Here is a 25,662-nt window from a genome sequence, read left to right as displayed (position 1 = left end):
AAGTGGAGTTCCCAGTCCCTTTAGTAAATCTTCATTTTGAAAATAAGGTGAGGGGCAGCTAGGTGGCGCAGTGGATAAAGCACTGGCCCTGGAGTCAGGAGTACCTGGGTTCAAATCCGGTCTCGGACACTTAATAACGACCTAGCTGTGTGGCCTTGGGCAAGCCACTTAACCCTATTTTCCTTGCAAAAAACTAAAAAAAAAAAAAATAAGGCGAGTCATGAAGTGTTGCTATAGTTAAAGTGGAGTTAGAAAGGTAAATAGCTCAAGGGAAGAAAGGTAGAAGGAAAAGAGCAGGAAAGGAAGGACTGACCTCAGATTAGATGAATAGAATGCCACCTAGTGGTCTCTTGTTTAATAGACACCTACCCTCCTTTCCACTTTCACCTCTTTCGCAAATCAAAAAGTCAATCAACAAATAAGTAACAAGTTCCGATTATATACTTGGTACTAGAGAGTGAGGATACAAATAAAAAGAATGCAAAAAACAGTCCTACCCTCAAGGAGTTAATATTCCAAAGAATACACACACTTTTCTCCTATTCCTTTAAAGAGCGTTCATTCGTTCATTCTCTACTATAAATACCCCAGAGAGGTATTACAATGATTTTTTTATCATATTGTAATGATTATTTTTATTTAAATGATTATTATCATAGCCATTCCTGAAAGCCTGAGAGTAGAAAAAAGAGAAAAATCAATGGAGATGGGAAAAGGACAAAGAAAGAAGGTACTGGAGGGGCACAGAAGTAAAAATCTACCCAATTCAAGAGGAAAGGTACCAAAGACATATTTGTCATTCATCTATTTCAACATTTTTTTCATGAGGCCAACCCTCCATCTTTACACACACACACACACACACACACACACACACACACACACACACTAATCTTTCACTTACAGTTTGATAAATGCTTGTACTCTTCCAAGGACATTGGCTGGGGAAACAAGGAAGAACATGTACAAAAATCAGAGCAGGAGAGCCAGGCCTACAAGAGTAGATCAGAATCTACTGAGGACACTGTAAACAATAGGAAAAGGATTGATGTTGATAACATGTTCAGTTAGCTTAATATAGCAGATTGTAGTATCCCAGTCACAGCTCTAGGTGGCAGGCACATGTGAACAAAAATAACTATTATATAGCATCTCAGTGTATATACAATTGAAAACTTTTTTTTATGTTTTTAAAACTAAATTATAAAAGAATGTAAACGTGTTTTAAGTGATTTCATGCAAAGCGTCATACAAAGTCACAGGTTACAGGAGTAAAACAAAAATATTTAACTGCAAGATGGCTCATCAGTCCTGGGTGAAGCAAAGGTTATACCATTTCCTTCTGCTGGTCAAAATCTCCCTGTGGTAGCAATAAAAATTAACTTATTAAAATACTTTTTCTCAAGTAAGGCAGGTATAAATTGGTTTTCATGGTATAGTTGATAATGTTGAAATGTTGATTTTTTTTTCCCTGTTGCACACGGAAATTCTCATCACATGGAAAACATTTTCCTAACTAGTTCCTTCAGTGTTTCCTGAGAAAATATTGGTAGTCTATATTATACTTTATTCAGCATTTGCAATTTCTCCATGTCTTCGGATTAGGCTGAATTTTCCTGTTGGATCTGGAATATACCATTTTCCCCAAATGTCAGCATAGGAAGCAGTTCTTCCCCATGGCTTAAAGTGTCCATTCCAGTGGAGTAGTTCAGCAGCCTTCACAAATTGAGGTGAATATCGTTTTCCAGCACTAGAGCCAAGGTGTCTGACATTCCACATGGGGTCAATATTTGAGTGTTGTTTATAAAACACTATAAGTAGAGGGGGTGTGGTAATGCTGCCTGCTAGTGTTCTACTGTATAAATCTTCTACATTAAGTTTCATCCACTTTTCCAGTTGATAAGTAATGTTTTGTTGTTTCCATTCTGTTAAATTTGCAACAAAAACCCCAGGATTAAAAGAGCAGATGCTAGCTTTCATTGCAAGATTTCAAATCCTTTTTTTCTTATAGTCCAGAAATCCAATATAATTATACTGATTCCCTGCTCCATGGACTATAACTTTTGCAGAAGTTGAATCAGTCTTCTGAAAAAGCAGCTGCATGCCCAGGCTTCAAAGGTGTATTATAAAGAGCAAGAATATCACCTTGTACAATTACATCATCATCCATATAGATTGCCTTTTCTGCATTTGGAATCAAGTTAGGCAGATAGAATCTGGCAAAGGTTAATGGCTTACAGAGTCCACCTGTTTACTTTCCCTTTCAAAAGTTGAGGGTCAAAATCCACAATTTTGTATTTGATGTTTTTTTCAGAGAGCCACTATTGAGCCAGGATCTGAGATGATCTGCAGTATCATTCAAAGTAACAATGTAAAAAACCACATTGGAGTGGGTATTATGGTAAATACTATTCAATACTGCGATTGTGCCCCCAAGTCTGTCTTCAGAGGCTTGCCACCACGACAGGAATCTCCTCTTCACTCCTATAGATAAAGCTTTCAGGAGCATTAGGCACAAAGGCTAGTGGCTGAAATCCCACAAGATTTGCATCTGAGACCTCTCTTTTCAACAAATCACTCAAACCAAGGAAGTTATGATGCAAAATTAGTAAAACTAGAGTGACAGCAAGGACTAGAATGATGATGTCCACTTTACGCAATGACATTTTTCCTTTCAACCTTAAAAGAACATCACTTGATAAATCTGTGGGCAGGTAGGGTGAGGCCGCCGGCGCTCCCCGCAGCAGGCCGGAGGGCCGCTGGTCCGGTCCGGGGCACTTCCCTCCCCCTCGGGCCCCGGCCCGGCCCCGGAGCGTCCCTGCTCCCACTCTGGGCATCCGGGGGGGCAGGAGCGCCCCCCAGCCCGCCCTGGAGCCCGGGGAGCCCCCGCGGCGCAGCGTGGCGGCTCTGCCACGAGCCCTCGCCCCGCGGGCGCCCGCGCCGAGCTTCACCCCCAGCCCCAGGCGGCCCGGCCAGGCCAGGCCAGGCCGCTTCCTCACCTCAAAAACTTTTAAATGACTGAATAATATCCGTTCCTGAAAGTCTATGGAAGAAAAAAGAAGGAAAGGAAGGGGGATTCCTGAAAATTAGGGTAAGGGAAGGACAAAGGGAGGATTAGAAGCATAGAAATACAATTGTACTTCAAAATTTTACCCCCAAAGCAAGATTTGAAGAACTTTCACCAGAATTTCAGTTAGATAGAGACCTCTGTGGCCATCTAGGTTTGACTCATACCTGAACAAGCATCAATGGCTATTCAACTTTTGCTCAAAGATCTCTATGAAGGTGAATACCACTTCTCCTTAGGTAACCCATTCTACCTTTGTACAGATCTTCATGTCAAACCTAACTTTATCTATTCACAGCTTCCACCCATTGTAGTTAACTCTGCCATCAAGTGTCAAAAAGAACAAATCTAGACCTCTGTATGAAAAGTCATTCAAATATTTGAAATCACCTGCCATGAGAGGTTTGGAGGTCCTAACTGGTCAATAATACCTTTCTACTTGTAAATCTCCAATTGTATGTATTCTATTAGTCTTCTCTCTCCAAGTTAAACATCTCTGGTAACCTTCAATTGATCTTTATTTGGTATGATGTCAAAGCCACTTGATGTCTCAGTCACCCTCTAATCTATTCTTGTTTGTTTGGGTTTTTTTAATGATTGAGTATTAAATTTTTGTCAATTGGCTTTCAGAGATGATTTATGGTTATTTTCCTCTGCTTAATCTTCAGTTGGAAGTTTCTTTCAGCTTTACCTCTACCTTTTCATCAGATATATTCTCCCTCTGCAGAACCTCCACTTTGAGACCCACTCTCCTCAGTGAGTCCCTAGCAATGCTATCTCTTCCCCTTCTCAACTAACCCTTGAGACTTTACATCCTGATTCACTAAAATTCACTACAAAGGGGGTGCCTATACCAAACCCTTTCTAGTTCCTTTTATTTGTTGTCTTTCCCTGTTCCATTACAATCTACAAGATGGTAGTAGCTAGGTAGTATAGTAGGTAAATCACCAGGCCTGAAGTTAGGAAGGCCTAGGTTCAAATTTGACCTTAGATAGATACTAGCTATGAGAGCCTGTGTGCAAGTTACTTGTTTTGTCTCATTTCCTTCATCTATAAAATGAGCATAATAATAGCACCTACCTCCTAGGGTTATTATGAGTATCAAATAAGATAATAATTATAAAGGGCTTTGTGTTATATTGACATTGCCTTCAAGAACCCAGAATCATTTCCATATCATATATCATATGATGACTCATAATAAATAGATGGATGATAGATGGATGGATGAATGGATGGATGGATGGATAGATGGATAGAGTCTGTCACATGGTAATACATATAAATTTTAGCTATTATCATTGTATTTGCATAGCTAGATCCTAGCGTGATGCCTGGCATGTGGAAGTTTTGTCCATCTATCTATCCATCCATCCATCCATCCATCTATCATCTATCTACTTATTATGAGTCATCATATGATATACGATATAGAAATGATTCTGGGCAATGTCAATAGAACACAAATGATGTCAAGCCCCATCCAGCTAGAAAGGTTTCAAGTATATAGATCCAGTGAAAGATTGTTCCCTAAGAATGGAGGCTTACCAGAGGGTTGGAGATAGTTTATTATTATTATTATTATTATTATTATTGTTGTTGTTGTTGTTGTTACTGTTGCTATTATTATTATTATTTTATCATCATCACTATTAGGCCACTATAACCCATTATGTCTTTGACTAAGGCTTTAGAAGAATTGGGAACTGTATGGGTAGAGGAAGGGTCCATCTTGTTAAACTCATGGATCCTTGAAGAAGTAAAGTAAATAATTGCTTTATAAGTTCAAAACTCCACTGATTGAAATTCTTTCAAGCTGGATCTCTTCTATATATGAAGTATTTTTTTCTTGAAAGAGAACAATCTTCTCTATGCTCTAAGGAACTATCATTGGTGGAAATATTTCCTCTAAAGACACAGACAGAAACCCCTCCATGGATTTGTATATTGGGGAAGCAAAATCACAAAGGAAAGGTGGTAACAAATAAGAGGGGTAGACAGGGATGAGGGGGAAAAGAGCCAGAATGAATAACCTTAAAAATAACTTTAAAATATAACCTTACAAAAGACTGAAGTAAAGCAGCTGAAAATATTCTGTTTACAACAAAAGAAGGAAAGAAAATTCCAACTTAAAACAAAATATTAGAGACAAATTAGTTAGATAGAAAATATAAACCTATTATAACTTTGAATGTGAATGGATTAAACAGTTCATTTAAACAAAAAAGAATGAAAGATTGGATAAGAAAAGAAAAGCCTACAGTCTGTTATTTATAAGAAATGTTTTAAAATAGACATACACAAAATCCAACATGGGGAATGGAAAAAAAAAAACCTAATATATATCAAGTGAATTCAAAAAAGGAAGACTTGCAATCGTGCTGTTTGACAAAGCTAAAATAAATATGCAAAAATAACAGGATAGGTAAAGAAACTATATAATCCTGAAAGGAACCATAGAAAACAAACAATTATCAGGAATAAATTTACACACAGCAAATGCTTTAATATATGAATTAATATATGAAACATTAATAGCATTAAGAAGACATTGACAATAATAATAGTGACAGGAAAATTCAAAACCTCTCTCAGTTCTGACTCAGTGTAACAGAAAGATAAAAGGAAAAATATGGAACTAAACAAATTGCTGAAAAAATTAGAGCCAAAATACTTCTCTCATTTTCTAAAAAAGAATTGAAAACAGCCACATGAAACTTACAAAAATTATCTGTGTTTTAGGGCATAGAGTTATTGCAAGCAAATATGAAAAGGCATATATAGTTACTATCTTATTGTAATAACATTATATGTAATGTATAATATATTAACTATTTAATATATAATACCATATAATCTTATTATAATAATATGATAAATCTAGTAATTTTCTGAGACCACAAACAAAAGATACAGAGGTAAATGGAGACTTAAGAATGAAATCCTAAAAAACAAGTAGGTCAAAGAATGTCTTATAGAAACAAATAATAATTGTTTTATGAAAATGATAATAATGAAATAATGTATCCTCAAAATTCTAGGATAGAGCTAAATCAGCCCTCAGGGGAAAAATAATATCCCTATGAGCACACACAAAATTAAATTTAAAAAGACAGGATAAATAAATTGAATATGAATTTAAAAATTAGAACTACAAGAAACAAACTGTAAAACAAACACAAAAAGGAAAGATTAAAAATTAGAGGAGACAGATAAATTGGAAACAAAAAAAAATCTATAGAAATAAAATAAATGAATAAAAATTTTAAAAAGCTGGTTCTTTTAAAAGACAAAATTGATAATCCTTTACCAAATTTGATTTGAAAGAAACTAGAAACTAAAATCAATAAAACAGCAAATGAGCAAAGTAGAATCAAAACAAAATCAGAAGAAATAAAAAGAATAATCAGAATATACCCTTCACAGTTAAAAGCTAACAATTGGGAACACAAAAAAAAATAGAGTAATGTATTCAAAACCATAAAATACCCTATCAGAACCCTAATAGAGATCTTAACTCAATCTTAGAAAAAAGAAATAGATCAATCTATAAAGGAAACACCAAAGGTTAAAAACATTCCTGGTCCTAATGTATTGATTCTTGGGAGAATTCTCTCAAACTTTTAAAGAATAACTGATACCACTTCCAGCCAAGATGGCAGAGAGAAGACAGGCACAGTTCTAAAGTCTCCTGATCTCTGCCCCATCTATCACATGAAACAAACCTCTTAAAAGAAATCCGACCCACAAAACCCAGAAAGAAAAGCCAGGAGAAAGAACATCTACCTCAGGATTTGTCTCCAGCAGCAGCTTTGGCCGAATTCCGCTGATAAGTCTGGGCTCAGAGGGAAGATCAGCCCCAATCAGCGACCTGCTGGACCTGCTGGATCTGTAGTGGGGTTAGATGGCTGGGGAGCTTGCAGACAGGGCTGGGGGGAGAGTTCCGGAGCAGGAGAGCTGTGAACACCATCCCTGGGCCCCTCTGATCTGAGGAACAAAAGAGTCCCATTGCAGCTCAGACCTCTTCCCAGAGCAAACCCAAAAACTACTTCTGCCTCTGGCCCAAGTATGTGAGCAGAACCAGCCCAGCTGACAACTGAGAGTGAATGCCCTCAGGCCAGAGTAAAGCCCACCACTGAGTGAAGGCAAAAAAATTCAATAGCTCCAACTCCTCCCTTTAAGCAAAGGGAGAAGGCCTCAATCAAGGTCACAGACACTCCAGGAAAAAGCAACCAGCACCTCCTACTGGCCATCCAGAGAAACTGCACTCAGTGAGTAAAGCCTTTAGCGATCCCAAGCCCCTGTGAACCAGCACCTCCCCAACTCAGGTCTTAGCAAAATGAAGAAGGGTCAGCGAAAAGGTGGATCCATAGAAAAATTCTGGTAAGGGAAAGACCCTAACTCAGAGAAACCTGGAACCTCTGAGGAGAATACAATCTGGTCTTCAGCACAGAAAGACTTCCTTGAAGAAATAAGGAAGGAGCTTAAAAATTTGGGAGAGACAATTAATACCTTGCAACAAGAAAACAAAACCTTAGTACAATTGGACAAATATAAAAGGAGAATAAATCTCTCAGATCATCAATTGGACAATTACAAAATGAGAATAAATCTTTCACATCATCAATTGGACCAAAACAAAATGAGAATAATTCTCTCAGATCCTCAAATGGGCAAATGCAAAAAGAAATTAATTCTCTCAAAACCTCAATTGGTCAAATGGAAAGCTCTTTCAAAAGTAGAACTGACCAATTGGAAAAGGAGTTGCAAAAGGTTAATGAAGAAAACTCCTCCCCCCAAAAAAAGAATGGAGTCTACAGAAACTAATGACTCCATGAGACAGCAAGAGTCAGTTAAACAAAATCAAAAAATAGAAAAAAATAGAAGCAAATGTAAAATAACTCATCAACAAAACCACTGACCTCGAGAATAGATTGAGGAGGGGCAACCTGAAAATTATAGGACTTCCTGAAAACATTGAAGAGAAAAAAAAGCCTGGACTTAATATTATAGGATCTAGTGATGGAAAACCTACCCTGATATCATGGAATCGGAGGGCAAAGTAGTTACTGAAAGAGTACATCGATCCCCACCAGAAAAAAGATGCTAAAATGAAAACACCAAGGAATGTTGTGGCCAAACTCCAGAACTATCAGATAAAAGGAAAAATCCTGCAAGCAGCCAGAAAGAAACAATTTAAATATCAAGGAGCCACAGTAAGGATCACACAGGACCTGGCTACATCAACATTAAGGGATTGAAGGGCCTGGAATGAGATATTTTGAAGAGCAAGGGAGCTTGGAATGCAGCCAAGAATCTACTTTCCTGCAAAGCTGAGACTTCTCTTCCAGGGAAAAAGATGGACATTTAACGAAAATTTCTGATGAAAAGACCAGAGCTAAACAGAAAATTTGGACATCAAACAGGAGGTTCAAGAGACACATGAAAAGGTAAAAAAAGGGGTGGGGCAGTGAAATGGAAAAAAAATGCAATCCAGTAAGTTGAAACTAGCTATATCCCAGCATGGGGGGGGGGGGGAGATTCTCATAAATCTTGAGAATTGTAACTCTAACAGAGTGAATATACCTAGCCAGAAATGATGGACATTCATGACTTATTCATGAGACTGCTATCTAAAGAGATGTAACTGACTTTAACCCTGCTTGGGAGAAAGACTCTAATAATTCTCAGGAATTTTGACTCTATTCGATAAAATATACTGAACTAGAAGGGACAGACACTCAATTTTCTATGACTTAGAATGATCTAAAAAACACTACCTCCTTAAAAAGGGGGACAGGAAAGAGACTGAAGGAGGGAGAGGATTGAATGGGGTAAATCTCATTACACTAAGAGGTGCACAAAACCTATGGTAATAGAGGGGAAGAAGGGTGCAGATGAGAAACACCTGAATCTTCTTCTCATCATACTTGGCTTAAAGTCAACCTGCACATACTCAGTTAACTTATAAAACATCTAACCTTTCAAGTATTAAAGGGGGAAAAGGGGAAGGGGGATGGAGAAAGGGAAGAGGAGTGGGGGGGGAAGGGGAAATAACAAAAGGTACGGAAGGGAAAAGGGAAAAAGGGAAAGGGGAAAGAAAGGGGAGGGTGTGATATAGGAGGGCAAACACACTGAAGGGGGTGGTAGTCAGAAACAAAATACTGGGGAATATGGATAAAGTGGGGGAAAGGGGGAAAAATATAAACAGAGGAAAGATAGCACAGAGGGCAATAAAGAATTAGTAATCATAATCTTGAATGTGAATGGGATGAATTCTCCCTTAAAACGTAAGCAAATAGCAGAGTGGATTAAAAACCAGAATCCTACAATATGCTGCTTACAAGAAACTCATTTGAAGCAGAGGGATATATATAGAGTAAAGGTAAAAGGTTGGAGCAAAATATATTTTGCTTCAGCTGAAGTAAAAAAAGGAGGGGTAGCAATCCTTATCTCAGACAAAGCAGCAGCAAAAATAGATCTCATTAAAAGAGATAAGGAAGGAAACTTTATCCTCCTAAAAGGTACCATAGACAATAAAGTCATTTCAATATTGAATATATATGCACCCAGTGGGACAGCACCCAAATTCTTAGAAGAGAAGCTGAAAGAACTACAGGAAGACAATAGACAGGAAAACTCTACTAATAGGAGACCTCAACCTCCCACTATCAGATCTAGATAGATCGAATCATAAAATAAACAAGAAAGAAGTTAAGGAGGTAAATAGATGGTTAGAAAAATTAGATATGGTAGACTTATGAAGGAAACTGAAGGGGAATAGAAAGGAATATACCTTTTTCTCTGCAGTACATGGAACTTATACAAAAATTGACTATGTACTAGGACTTAAAAACCTAATGATCAACTGCAAAAAGGCAGAAATAGTGAATACATCTTTCTCAGATCACAATGCAATAAAAGTCATATGCAATACTGGGCCAAGGAGATATAGACCCAGAACAAATTGGAAACTGAATAACCTCATTTTAAAAAATGAGTGGACCAAAAACCAAATTATAGAAATAATTAACCATTTTATCCTAGATAATGACAATAATGAAACAACATACCAAAACCTGTGGGATTCATTCAAAGTGACTCTCAGGGGATATATTATAGCTCTAAATGCTAATATGAATAAATTGGAGAAAGAGGAAATAAATGAACTAAACATGCAACTAAAAAAATTAGAGAAAGAACAAATCAAAAATCCCCAATTAAATACCAAATTAGAAATTCTAAAAATTAAAGGAGAAATTAATAAAAGCAAAAGCAAAAAAACTATTGAATTAATAAATAAAACCAAAAATTGGTATTATGAAAAAACCACTAAAACTGATAAACCTCTGGTCAAACTTTGATTAAAAAAAAAGAAAGAAGAAAACCAAATTGCTAGTATCATAAATGAAAACGGTGAACTCACCACCAATGAGGAGGAAATTAAAGTAATAATTCGAAATTATTTTGCCCAACTCTATGCCAATAAATTTGATAATATAAGTGAAATAGATGAATATTTACAAATATATAAGTTGCCCAGGTTAAATGAAGAAGAGATTAAATACCTAAACAACCCTATCTCAGAAAAAGAAATTCAAGAAGCCATTATTGAACTCCCTAAAAAAAACTCTCCAAGGTCTGATGGATTCACAAGTGAATTCCAAGAAACATTTAAGGAACAATTGGTTCCGATTCTATATAAACTCATTGGAAAAATGGGGAAAGATGAAACTCTGCTTAACTCTATGAAACGAATATGGTGCTGTTTCTTAAACCAGGAAGACTTAAAAGAGAAAGAAAACTATAGACCTATTTCCGTGCTGAATATAGATGCAAAAATCCTAAATAAAATCTTAGCAAAATGATTACAAGTTATCACTAGGATAATATATTATGATCAAGTAGGATTTATTCCAGGAATGCAGGGTTGGTTCAATATTAGGAAAACTGATAGTATACTCAGTTATATCAACAACAAACCTATCAGAAATCATATGATCATATCAATAGATGCTGAAAAAGCTTTTGACAAAATACAGCATCCATTCCTATTATAAAACACTAGAGAGTGTAGGAATAAATGGACTGTTCCTTAAAATAATTAGCAATATCTATCTGAAACCATCAACAAGCATTATATTCAATGGGGAGAGGCTAGAGGTATTCCCAATAAGATCAGGGGTCAAACAAGGGTGCCCATTATCACCACTACTATTCAATATTGTATTAGAAATGCTAGCATCAGCAATTAGAGAAGAAAAGGAAATTGAAGGAATTAGAATTGGGAAGGAAGAGACAAAACTCTCACTCTTTGCAGATGACATGATGGTCTACCTAGAGAATCCCAAGAAATCATCTAAAAAACTACTGGAAAAAATTAGCAATTTTAGCAAACTTGCAGGTTATAAAATAAACCCTCGTAAATCCTCAACTTTTCTATATATGTCTAGCAAGATACAGCAGGAAGAGCTAGAAAGAGAAATCCCATTCAAAGTAACCTCAGATAGTGTAAAATATTTGGGAGTCTATTTGCCAAGACAGACTCAGAATCTTTTTGAAAACAATTATAAAACACTTCTCACACAAATTAAATCAGATTTAAATAACTGGGCAAATATCAACTGCTCATGGATAGGGAGAGCTAATATAATAAAAATGACAATTCTACCGAAACTAAACTATCTGTTTAGTGCCCTATCAATCAAAATTCCAAAAAATTACTTTAATGAGTTAGAAAAAATTGTAAGCAAATTCATATGGAGAAATAAAAAGTCAAGAATTGCCAGGAGCTTAATGAAAAAAAGTGCAAAAGAAGGTGGCTTAGCCCTACCCGATCTAAAATTATAAAGCATCAGTCACCAAAACTGTTTGGTACTGGCTAAGAAATAGAGTGGTGGGCCACAGTCTTCTTTATCAACCTGTGGCCCAGCCAACATTGCTTGGCTGTTCTTTTCTCTCTCTCTCTCTCTCTCTCTCTCTCTCTCTCTCTCTCTCTCTCTCTCTCTCTCCCCCCACCTCTTCCTATGTCTTATAACCTTTTTAATAAATTTTTATTTTATTTCCACTTTTGCTTTCCCTAGTCTGAATAATGATTCCCCATAGGTAAAACTGAACCCAAGTAGCCAGTGGCTACATAAATGGTGAGCCAGCTAGGAGACTCTGCTCAGACTAGGAAATTGGATCCCACTCTACAGGTGAGAAGTAACAACCCTCTCTTTTAGATTCAAGATTTTTAGAAAAGTAGGAAAATTATTTGACCTCTAATCCTCTTTCTGTGTTTCCCTTTTTCCAGAAAATGGAAAAAAATTGAGTTTTGTGGGGAGTCAGCTAAGCTGATCCCATGTGGTGTTTCGCAGTAGCCCTTGTGTGGGCCTACCTGTTTTCAGACTGACTGGAGAAATGGCAGTTCTGAGGTGTGTTTGGTTTATACCCCACTGTGGAGTAAGGGTGGTTAAGGAAGGACATTTGGCTTATGTTCAATTGACATATTTGCCTACTTATAAACTGATATAGAATTAAAATATGGGGGAAAACATGGTACCAATACTCCTCCCCCAGCTTTGTGCTTACTCCTTGGAAGGAATTAGATTTGACAAAAGCAAAACACTTGAGCTCCAGGAAATTATCCTTAGGTGGAACTTTTTTCCTCTCTTTCTCTGTCTTTGAAATGCTCTCTCTCATTCTCTGCCCCCCCCTACAGAGGGAGGGGGGAGGGAGAAGGAAAATCTTCCTTTTTAGAACTTTGAAACTCAAACCTATGACTCAGATGGAATTCATGCTTCACTGCAGGAAGGCCTGGAACACTCTTGGTTCTCCTTAGTGCTCAAGCTACCTGAAACTCTGGTTATAGCTCCAAGACCAGCCTCAGAAGGATGCCAACCATCTGTGCCAGCCAATCATTCCCTGGACCTGCCTCAATGAACCCCTTGCTATAATGCATTCATCTCCAAATGGACTCTGAAAGGCCCAGAAGAATCAGGTCCTGAATAATTTTGAGGGGGGGAATAATACAGGGGGAAAAATCAAGAGAATTGTGAATGTAGAAATTGGTGTAGATGTAAACTGACCACCACCTACTCTTGAGATGTAAATTGACTAGAAGTAGAGAATTATGATTGTAACAGAAACAATTATAATCTTAAAAGCTTCTTGGGTGGAGACCCCCCCCCATTCTTGATGTACCATTTTAATGTAAAATTTGGCTTCACCTTCTGCCTAATTCTTGGTCCAGTAAGAGAAAAGGAGTTCACCTTTTGCCCTCTGGATGAAAGGCAAGTCATAAAATCTTGGGTTGGACCAGAGCTCAGGGCCACAGTCTTCCTGTGACATAGTCAATACTACTTGGCTGTTCTTGCATCTCTCTCTCTCTCTCTCTCTCTCTCTCTCTCTCTCTCTCTCTCTCCCCCCCTTCCTATGCCTTGTAACCTTTTTAATAAATTTTTATTTTATCTGCACCCTTGCTTTCTTTAGTCTGAATGATGATTCCTCATAAGCAGAACTGAACCCAAGTAGCCAGTGGCTTCAAAGGGACAGATGAAAGTGAATAAATAGATTAGAGCAAAAAAAAAAAAAGAAATAGAGTGGTGGACCAGTGGAATAGACTAGGTGTAAAAGCAGGAAATGATTATAGTAATCTGCTATTTGATAAACCCAAAGAGTCCAGCCATTGGGATAAACTCCCTCTTTGATAAAAATTGCTGGGATAATTGGAAGTTAGTATGGAAGAAACTTAGATTAGACCAACACCTCACACCCTTTACCAAGATAAGATACTAATGGTTACAGGACTTAGACATAAAAAACAATACTATAAGCAAATTAGAAGATCAAGGACTAGTTTACCTGTCAGATCTATGGAAAGGGGAGCAGTTTATGACTAAGGAAGAGTTGGAGAACATCACCAAAAACCAATTAGATGATTTCGATTACATTAAATTAAAAAGCTTTTGCACAGATAAAAACCAGTGTAACCAAGATCAAAAGAAATGTAGTAAATTGGGGAACAATCTTTACAACTAATGATTCTGACAAAGGACTCATTTCTAAAACATACAGAGAACTGAGTCATGTTTTTAAAACAAAAAGCCATTCCCCAATTCACAAATGGTCAAAGGATATGCAAAAGCAATTTACAGAGGAGGCGATCAAAGCAATCCATAGCCATATGAAAAAATGCTCTAAATCATTAATTATTAGAGAAATGCAAATTAAAGCTTCTCTGAGGTACCACCTCACACCTCTCAGATTGGCCAATATGACCAGGAAGGATAATGATCATTGTTGGAAGGGTTGTGGGAAATCTGGGATACTATTACACTGTTGGTGGAGCTGTGAACTCATCCAACCCTTCTGGAGAGCTATTTGGAACTATGCCCAAAGGGCAACAAAAATGTGCATACCCTTTGACCCAGCAATACCACTACTGGGTCTATACCCTGAAGAGATGAGGAAAAAGGGTAAAAACATTGCTTGTACAAAAATATTTATAGCATCCCTCTTTGTGGTGGCAAAGAATTGGAAATCAAGTAAATGTCCTTCAATTGGGGAATGGCTTAGCAAACTTTGGTATATGTATGTCATGGAACACTATTGTTCTATTCTATTAGAAACCAGGAGGGAAGGGATTTCAGGGAAGCCTGGAGGAATTTGCATGAACTGATGCTGAGTGAGATAAGCAGAACCAGAAAAACATTGTACACCCTAACAGCAGCATGGGAGTGATGTTCAACCTTGAAGGACTCGCTCATTCCATCAGTGCAACAATCAGGAACAATTTTGGGCTGTCAGCAAAGAAGAGTGCCATCTGTATCCAGATAAGGAGCTGTGGAGTTTGAACAAAGTTCCAGGACTATTCCCTTTAATTTAGAAAAAAAACGCTATCTTATTGTCTGATCTTGTTACCTCTTAGCCTTCTCTTCTTTAAGGATATGATTTCTCTCTCATCACACCCAATTTGGATCAAGGTATAACATGGAAACAAAGTAAAGACTGACAGAATGCTTTCTGTGGGGGGGTGGGGGGAGGGAAGTAAGATTGGGGGGGAAATTGTAAAACTCAAATAATATCTTTAATAAAAATTAATTAAAAAAGAATAACTGGCACCTATACTTCACAAGTTATTCAAAATCAAGAAAGAAAACACCTTACCAAAATCCTTTTATGAGTCAAATGTATAGTCTAATGCATAAACCAGGGAAAGATAAAAACCCAGGAGGAAAACTAAAAGCCACATGATTACTACAAATATTAACTTTAAAAAAATCCTATCAAATAAATTATAGCAATTTATACAATAAGTCAATCAAATGGGTTTTGTACCAAGGATACAAGGATGGTTCAAAATGAACATAATCCTATTAAAAACCAAAACATACAAAACAATAGTCATCTCAATAAATGCAAACAACAACAATAACTAAACTTTTACAACATACAATGTTTTCATGCAAAAAATCCTACAAATTAAAGGCCTTTTTATTTGCCCCCCAAAAATCTATCTAAACCATAGGGCAGCCAGGTGGTATAGTAGATAACGTGTCAGACCCGGAGGCAGAAAGATCTGAGTTCAAATCAGATGTTACTATCTGTATGATCCTGGGCAGGTTATTTAACCCTGTTTGCCTTGGTTTACTCATCTGTAAAAATGAGTTGAAGAATGAAATGACGAACAACATCAGTATCTTTGCCAAGAACATCCCAAATTGAATACACTTAAGAACTTCTTCCAATAAACACTAAAATAAAACAAGGATACCCACTGTCTTCACTATTTGATTTAATGGAAATGCCTACAAAAGTAATGAGACAAGAGAAAGAAATTAGAGGCATAATGATAGACTAAAAATTAAAGAAAATTATGCCTATTTGCTGATTATTATGTAGCAAACTTAAAAAATCTTAGAGAATCAGCAAAGATATCAAATGAAAATTCATAGCTTCAGCAATGTTGTAGGCTACAAATTAAATCCTCAAAAATCAACAATTCTAAATAATAATAAAAGGTATTAGAAAAAGTAGTAGAAAAGAAAATTCCACTCCAAATATCTACAAAATGCATACAATATTTGGAGAATGACCTATCAAAACACATAAAAAAATTTGTATATGTTCAATTACAAAGTGCTTGTTAAATAAAAACTTAAATAACTAGAGGAGTACTCAGTGCTCATGGCTACTCTATACCAATATCATAAAAATGTCAACACTATTTGTTATAATTTTGTTAAGTTAAAACTTTATTTAAAAATTAATTCAATAAGGAAAACAAAATATCTAGGATATCAAGGAAAATGATGAAAGAAAATAAAAGAATGGAGAAGTCATGATAGTATTTCCAGACTTTAAACCATACTATAAAGCAGCAGTCATCCAAAAAAGATGTAGTAGGTTAAAAATAGAAAGATCAGTTGATTAGACTGGACAGGAGAGAATCAGAAAAAGAATGATTAACTGTTTGATAAACAGGGAAAACATAAATTATCCAGGGGAAAAAAACTATTTGATAAAAAATAAATGTTGGGGGTGGCTAGGTGGCACAGTGGATAGAGCACCAGCCCTGGAATCAGGAATACATGACTTCAAATCCGGCCTCAGACACTTAATAATTACCTAGCTGTGTGACCTTGGGCAAGTCACTCACCTATTGTCTTGAAAAATCAAAAAGAAAAAAGAAAAATAAATAAAAATAAAAATAAATGTTGGGAAAATTGGAAAGCAGTATGGCGGAAATTAATCTTAAACTAGTATCTTATAGTCCACATATTCCACAACACATTCTATATAAATATGTGACTTTAATATTAATAATCAGGCAATAACAACTAAAAGAGAAGTAGATCATATGCCTCTCAGGTATGAGTAGGAGATGCATTCATAACCAAACAAGAGGCAATTACAAAAGATAAAATTATCACTTTGATAATATGAACCTGAAGGGAACAGCTAGGTAATGCAGTGGATAGAGCACTGGCCCTGAAGTCAGAAGGGCCTAAGTTCAAATATGACCTTAAACACTTAATAATTACCTAGCTGTATGACCTTGGACAAGTCACTTCCCTATTGTCTTGCAAAAAATCAAAAAGAAAATATATGCAATATGAACCTGAAAAGTTTCTGCATAGATGAAATTAATGCACCTAGAAGAAGAAGAGAAATGATCAAATTGTGGGGAGGGGACAGAATCTTTGCATCAAATTTCTCTGATAAGAGTTTATGTCTAATATATAAAAATAACTATATATATATATATATATATATGTTTGTGAATGCAGTAGACATTCCCAATAGATAATGGCCAAAGAAAATGAACAAATAATTCTCAAAAGAACTAGAAAATATTCTTTAACCACATTAAGAAAATTATCCAAATCATAAGAGAAATGAAAATCTACACCCGAGGTTTCAATTTAAATACAACAAATTGTCAAAAATGACCAAAAAATGGCAATGTTGGAGAGATGAAAGCCATATTAACATTGTTGGAAGAACCATGAAATGGTATAATCATTTTGGAAAGCATTTTAGAATTGTGCAAATAAAGTGACTAAAATGTTCATATTTTTAGAACCAGAAACTGCATTACTGGTCTTATTTTCAAAGACATATGGTAATACTTCTGGTGTGAGAGTTACTGAGCCCTTTTCAGAACTACTTTCAACCTTTGATGTCCACTAGAGTGTAACTCTCACTGCTGGCTTTGAGAAGCTATAGCATGCACAGCAACAACATCTGGTAAACCATTGCAACAGATGAGCTAAACCAGTTCAATAATCTAAGGGGTATCAAACCTGCCGATTGAGTGAGGAGGATGTCTCCCCCAAACATGAAAAGACTTACACTGGTAAAATAGATGAGAACTACCACAATCCCATAGCCATGAAGGTAACTGAACACTTAGGACCTGGTGGGACATCTAAGTCTCCAAGGTCATCCACTGCATCTACAGTCATCACCAGTTGTCTTGACTCTGTCTTGCCATCGGATGATGATGACTTTGAAATAGAGAATGAGGCTGATAACTTTGTGCAAAAGTTTAACATAAATCCAATTTTTACAAGAATAAAAAGACATCCTCCATACCATTTTACCATTCTAAACTCAAAGTCCTTTGGCAGCAGGCAAGTGATGGAGCAGTAGGTGTGGATACTTTGGGAGCTATAGTCACAACCCTATACAGTCAGTTCAGGGTATAGGGTCATCTTCTCACTGAAAGCAGCAGTAGAATTCAGCAATACCCCCCCACCCCCACCCTAGGTGTCTAAACAGTCTTTTAAAGATCACTTTGCTCAAATTATCTGCTTACCCAACCTGACCAGATTACCACAGCAGGTGGGGAATCCCACTTTACAGTTGAAATACACACACACACACACACACACACACACACATTTACCAAAACTTCTTCTAAGAAGAGTCCACTCATCATCAGTCCATGAAGTGTGTGCACACCCATAGACAACACAAGATCCAATAGACCTGAAAGACTAACCATTCTTGTTACCAAAAAACTCAGCAGATATTATATCCAAAGAGCAGACCTGAGTGATACAGGCCAGCAAATGAAGGCCAGTTTACAGAAGTCAGAGCTTTTTCTAGAGTGGCCAAATGAAAGAGAGCACAGTAAATCTGGGGTAGATTTTGCAATCAAAACTAATCTTGTCAACAATCTTTAATGCTTACCAAAAGGAGTGAATGACAGACTCATGATAATGTAATGCCCCTTTGCCACCATCATTAGTGCCTATGTGCCCATCATGATGAACCCTGATGAAGTCAAAGATTAATTTTATGAAGACCTGGAGACCCTTATCATCAATGTACCAAAAGAGAATAAGCTTATAATTCTGATGACTTTAATGCTAAAGTAAGCTAAGACTACCAGGGAGTCCTTGGGAGGAATGGAGTTGGAAGCAGTAATAGCAATGGTCACCAACTACTGAAGACTTGTATATTTCATGACCTTCTCATCACAGACCCTGTCTTCCATTTACCTAAATGCAATAAAATCCCCTGGATGCATCCTCAAAGCAAACTTTGGCATCTAATAGACTATGTGATTATAAAGAGGAAACAGAATGGATGTGAGAGTGATGATGGTAATGTATGGTGCAAAGTTCTGGACTACTCACAGACTCATCCTCTCCAAGCTAAATATTCACATTCAACCAGAGAGGCAGCCCCAAGGCAAAATGAGTGCCAGAACAATTAGTGTCAAGAGATTACCTTGATATTCTGAGCAGAAACAGTTTGTGGCTAACTTGGAGGGAAAGTTGAATCAACACACAGTAGAAACAGTAGAGCAGAAAATGAGTGGACAGCTTTCAGAGATTTAATGTATGGCACTGTATGACATTGCTCATTGGGTCAGAACACTTGCAAACATCAAGACTAGTTTGATGAAAATGAGGTGGAAATGCAGAAGCTGAAAAATGAGAACTCCACAGGATTTATCAGTAGAATAATTCATCCATTTCTAAGACAGCATTTAATTCCATCAAAAGTAAATACAAGGGGTGGCTAGGTGGTATAGTGGATAGAGCACCAGCCCTGGAGTCAGGAGTACCTGAGTTCAAATCCAGCCTCAGACACTTAATAATTACCTAGCTTTGTGGCTTTCGGCAAACCACTTAACCCCATTTGCCTTGCAAAATCCTAAAAAAAAAAAAAAGTAAATACAAGGGGTGGCTAGGTGGCACAGTGGATAGAGCACCGGCCCTGGAGTCATGAGGACCTGAGTTCAAATTTGGCCTCAGACACTTAATAATTACCTAGCTGTGTGACTTGGACAAGTCACTTAACCCCATAGCCTTGAATAAATGAAAAAATTTTTAAATAAATATAAGTGAAACTTAGAGAGATTCAGGACTCTTAGCTCAGTAAGAAAGCTTAAGTTTTATGTAGATTTTATGATTCCCTGAAGGCTATTTATGGGTCAAAGTTATTTGGTGCATGTCAACTACTCAGTGCTGATGGAGCCACATTGATTAGTGATAGAGACATGATCCCAGAGAGATGGCTTGAACACTTTCATGCTGCTCATAAACAGACCATCATCAATCAATGCAGAAGCCACTGACCATTTACCTCAAGTTACAGCCAATCAGTCCCTAGCTGAAGAAGAGGTTTTGAATGCAATTAGACTCCTTTCATGTGACAAAGAATCTGGTGCTGATTCTATTCCAGCTGAGATTTAGGTGGGCGGGAGTCCATTACTCATATAAAAGCTGACTGAAATTTTCCAGGTTATATGGCAAGAAGAAGTTATTTCCCCAGGAATTTAAAGATGCCTCTATTGTCCATCTCTATAAAGATAAAGGGAATAAATTGTTCTGTGAAAATCACAAGGGAGGTTCTCTCTCAGTCTTTCTAACAAGAATTTTTTCCAGAGTTCTCCTTAATAGGTCAGTCCTTCACTTGGAAAATGATCACCTACCTAGGAGCTAGTTTGGCTTCAGAAAGATTCGAGGAATAGTTGATATGCTTATGAAGGGTTAATACCCATTCTGATCCTGGACAAGGCCATATGCTGGTTCCCCCACCCAGGATTCCCCCATCACTTTTGCATAAACTTGGATATTTTTGCTTGTGCCCCATACTCCCTTTAGGAACTAGCCATTTCTAGAGGTTGAACCTTGGGAGGGTTGGCTACTCACCCAGAGGTTCAACGTTTAATTAATTTCATAACCTTGGCCACAAATCTTCCCATGGTCATGCATGTACTCTTCACATGTCCTGGTTAAGTGCCAAAAAAGGCTTATAATAAGCCTATTGGCAATGTTCTACCTTTGTCTGGGACCCCTTAAAAGTCCCTAACATTGGCCAGCCCCTCAGAATTTCGCCCATGGAAAGGAGGCTTTGCCTGGGACATTTTCCCAGTCATGACTCTGAAAGGCTTTGGAACTCCCCAGCTGCTGTGGATTCAGATGTTGGTGTTCCCCTGATTGGTGATGTTTTCTTTTAATATCTATCTTTATGTAGGTTTTGCTCTTCTTTTTATTATATTTGGGCTTATTGGTTACTTTTTCTGTAAAACTTATTTCTACCTCACTTTATTAAATATACTTTTTGTTTGTTTGTTTGTTTTGTTGGTGTGAACATGTCATTTTGTAGGAACGAATAGAAACCAAAACTCCTTAATCAAACAGTTTGCTGCCTATCAACTCCAGGAGAAATGCCAGCAACAGAACAGCGGTCTGTATACAACTTATGTAGAGCTTACTTTGATATTGTTGGTTATGAAGGCTTATGGAAAATTGTGTCAAAATTTTATTTTTTTTACATCAATTTCATGACAGCATGCTGGATAATGAAGAATGTTCTTGTGATTTCCTGGTCACCAATGGAGTGAAACAATACTGTGTCCTTGATCCTATGTTTTTAGCATGATGTTTTCAGTAAAAAAAATATCAAACACTTTCACATTAGGATCAACTATCACACACCTGAAAAAGCTACAAGTGAAAACCAAAGTGGAGGGGTATTAATGCATGATTTTCTGTTTGCACATGATTGTATACTCGATGCAGCCTCTGAAGCTCAGATGCAACAAGTATGAACTGATTCTTTGCTGCTTGTTTCAATTATTGTCTAACAATTAACACCAAGAAAACACAGGTTCTCCATGAGGCAGTACCACCCTATCTGTATGTGGGAATTTTTTGAATACTGTGAATAAGTTCACTTTTCTTGACAATGTATTTTCCAAGGAGGTACACATTGATAATGAGGTTGACACATGCATTGCCAAAGCTAGCTCAATTTGAGAGGCTCAAAAAGTATGGCAGAGAAAAGATATTAGACTAACTACCAAACTGGAAGTTACAGAGGCAATGTGCTAACCTCAACATTGTATGCCTGTGAAACTTGGATAGTCTACCAGTGCCAGGAAACTGAATCACTTTCATTTAATTTGTCTTAGGAAGCTTCTAAAGAGCACCTGACAGGATAAGATTCAGACATTAAGATCCTCTCTCAAGCTAAACTGCTCAGCATTCAAACATTATTACAAAAAATGCAAATCTGGTGGATTGATCATATTGTTCAAATGCCAAACATATACTTGCCAAAAAGACTACTTTTATGGAGAACTCCAACAGAGCAAGAGCTCACAGTAGGATCAGAAAAAGACAACGTCTCAAGAACTTTGGAACTGATTGTGCAATGAGGGAGACTACCAGCACTGGATGATGCAGTATAGCATGCCCACATTAGAGAAAGTGCCATATTCTATAAGGATGGGAGAATTGAAGCAGTTCAAAAGAAACATGAGATTTACAAGTTTAGTGTACCCACCCCAGGTGCCCATCTTTTGGTAAGGCATTGGAAGCTTTATTGATCTGGCCAGTCACAGTCAGACACTGTAAATTGTCTCTAACACAATGATGCCATTTTGGTGTTCTTCAATAATTAAGGACAAAAACCAACCAATCAGCCCCTAAAGTATTTGTTCTATTCATGGGTTCTTTCAAGACTTTTATGTGTTATATACTGTATGTAAAAAGTCCATTCTAGGTCTTAAAGTCATATTGTACATTGGCTGCCTTTGCTGGAGTTGGGGACCCTGTTACCAGTAGAGTACTGGTAAATATTTAACAATCATCTCACCAAAATGGAAGGATACACTTTTAAATCTTCATTATTAACATTTTATTCATCAATTTCTTAAGATTCGACAAGCAGTAAATAATAAACCAAGTCCTAATTTGTATTGTCAATGCTTAAACAGAAAATGTAATAATCGATTCTGATAAACTAGTTTAATCTGACTAGCACACTTGAAATGTTACCCACATGTGGGTAAACTTCAATATGAACCAGTTTAATTTAAGCTTTATTTTAGAAAGTTTTCTAGGAAATGTCTATAAGGGACCATAAGTTGGAAACTTCTTTAAGTTCTATACCCCACCCCAGGATTGTACTCAATGCATTTAAGTCCAGAAAATTTGGGGGGCCTTGATTTGTGAGATTGCCAGAAGACAAAGTTTCTTTGGTTCACCTTAATTTTACCTCTATATTCAGTTTTCTCTTTGCCCATCACTATTTTCCATTTTTGATATACAAAATCACTTTTAGGGGAGTTTCTTTTGAAATCTTTTGTAGAAATACCAAGAATCAAGCATTTGTTTTTACAAGTAAAAAAAGACTGATATTAATTTTATTAGAATTTTTTAAAAAATAATTTTCACATTTATTGAAATTTATTCATTAGTCAACAACCTATTAAAATTCATACTGCATAAGAAATTCTGGGCTAAGATCCTAAAGAAAAAGCATGAGCCTTGTCTGCTCATAAGATATCTCTAGTTTTCTACCTAAAATTTGACCTTATTTGCTTTTCTTTAATAATGAAACATTTGCTATGGCATCTTAGGTCAAAAGGACACAATTACTTCTGCCTTCTTCTGCAGCAAAAGGAATGGTTGGTAAAGTTCCTTTCCATGAAGACTATCCAAAGTGAATACTGGACTCCTCCCTCCACAGATTTAGCAATTTTACAATGAATGATTTCTTCCTTGTTGACATTCTTAGTCAGTCAGTCAATAGACATTTATTAAGTATTCAATAAGTTCTAGGCATTGTGCTAAAAGCTGAGGATACAAAGAAAAGGGGAAAATACTAATCTCTGATCTCAAGGAACTCATGTTCTAAAATATAAATAATGATGTATAAACAAGACATAGATGGAATAAGTAGAAGGTAATCTCAGAAGTCAAGGGGTCTGGGGACTATGAGATCAAAACTCTTTTTATAATAATACTAAGCTATTTTCATTTCTAATGTGTAAAGGATTTTTAGGGTCTTCAATAATTTCTAAGGGTTTGAAGGGGTCCTAAAACAAAAATATTCTAGAATAATTGGCTTAGATAAGAAGAGGGTAAATCTTACCTAAGAAGTGGATCAAAAGAAACCAAGCGAGAATCAGTGGCTCTATAAGACAGTTAAAAAATATAATCAATTTTTTTTAAAATAGAAGAAAAATAAGATAACTAACATTAAAAAAGAATTAACCTGGATGATAGGACAAGGCAATATACTTAAGAATTATTGGACTGCATGGGGCGGCTAGGTGATGTAGTGGCCAGCCCTGGAGTCAGGAGTACCTGAGTTAAAATCCAGCCTCAGACACTTAATAATTGCCTAGCTGTGTGAACTTGGGCAAGTCACTTAACCCTATTGCCTATAATTTAAAATAAAAGAAAAGAAAAGAATTATTGGACTTCTTGAAAATCATGATAAAAAAATCCTAGAGACTATATTTCAAGAAATCCTAAATGAAAACTGCCCAGATCTATTAGAACCTAAAACAAAATGAAAATAGAAAAAACAATCCACAAAAGAAAATCTAAAAGGAGAAAACCTCAGGAATATCAGAGTCAAAATCCAGAGCTCTAGAAAAAAAATCCTTCACACATCCAGAAAAAAAATGGTTCAGGAGGCAGAGCCAAGTAAACTCACCTGAGCATATACCCTGAAATCCCTCCAAAGATCTTTAAATAATGACTCTAAACAAATTCTAGAGTGAGAAGACCCACCAAAAGAAGGAGCAAAGCAATTGTGAAACAATTTTCCAGCACAAATCAACTTAGAAGGCTCATAGGAAAGACTGTTTTATCAGGGTGAGAGAGGAGTACAAGCCTCCTTAGCATGCTCCAAGTTGCCAAAAATCAGATGCAGGCCTCAGAGTGACTAAATCAATGGCAAAGATGGTGGTTTTCAGACCTCTCAGCTAACAGATTCCAAAGATACCTTAAAAGGTTGGCAGGAAAGATATGTTTCACCTGACTGAGAGTGGAACATAGACTGGGTCCCAGCAAGGGAGCAAGCCTGGTGAGTAAATGAAGAAGCAGCTACAGCAGTTGCTTTCAAAGTTCTCAGTCTATAGAGGATAAAGGGATCAAGCAACTGAGCAGAAGGAAATTACATGACTCTCTGAGCACTGAGGCAAGACTCTCTTGTTTTGCCAGTATTCAGGTCACAGTCCCAGGTGGCAGTCCCAAGGCAAAGAAAAGCACTGTCACACTGGAGTTTGTGACCTCAGTGGAATAGGGACCCTCATAATTCCAGAGCAGAAAAATAGTGCTTGTGCTTAATCACAGACCAGAGCATAGACCAGGAGAGTAGTGAATATAACTCTCCTTATAATAGGAGTGTTCAACCTTTTGGCTTTTCTGGGCATAACTTCCCAACAAAAACTCCCCAAGGACCACAAGCAGGATTAATACCCATTCATGAATGCAATGCAACCCACACCACCAATGGGTACAACAACAAATCCAACATGAACCCGATTGAATGTTTCATACCCACCCACCCCCCAAGGCCCCTGCCTCCAGGTTGGGCACAGCTACTTTAGATCATACCACCTTGGAAAACTGAAAACTTACAGGTACCTGAAAATATCTATAAAAACAGCTGAACCAAATCCATGAATCTTGGTACAATGTGACCTCCATCTTGAAAGCAAATAGCTACTTTAAGAAAGAGTTAGAAATCAAGTGATAGACTAGGAAAATGAGTTAATAATAGAAAAAATGACCATAGAAAGTTATTATGGTGTCAAGGGAGATCAAAACATACATTCAGAAGGAGATAAT

At 36.9% G+C, this 25,662-nt stretch overlaps 1 pseudogene; it reads right to left on the bottom strand.

Moving 5' to 3' along the window:
* Nucleotides 1-1,566: 1,566 nt before the first annotated feature.
* On the bottom strand, nucleotides 1,567-2,709 carry LOC141489755 (glycosyltransferase 8 domain-containing protein 1 pseudogene; annotated as a pseudogene).
* Between the last annotated feature and the right edge of the window lie 22,953 nt (nucleotides 2,710-25,662).

The sequence above is a fragment of the Macrotis lagotis genome, chromosome 5 (assembly GCF_037893015.1).
Source record: "Macrotis lagotis isolate mMagLag1 chromosome 5, bilby.v1.9.chrom.fasta, whole genome shotgun sequence".
Taxonomy (NCBI): domain Eukaryota; kingdom Metazoa; phylum Chordata; class Mammalia; order Peramelemorphia; family Peramelidae; genus Macrotis; species Macrotis lagotis.
Note: the sequence above shows the minus strand (reverse complement) of the source record. Positions and strands in the feature narration are given on the sequence as shown.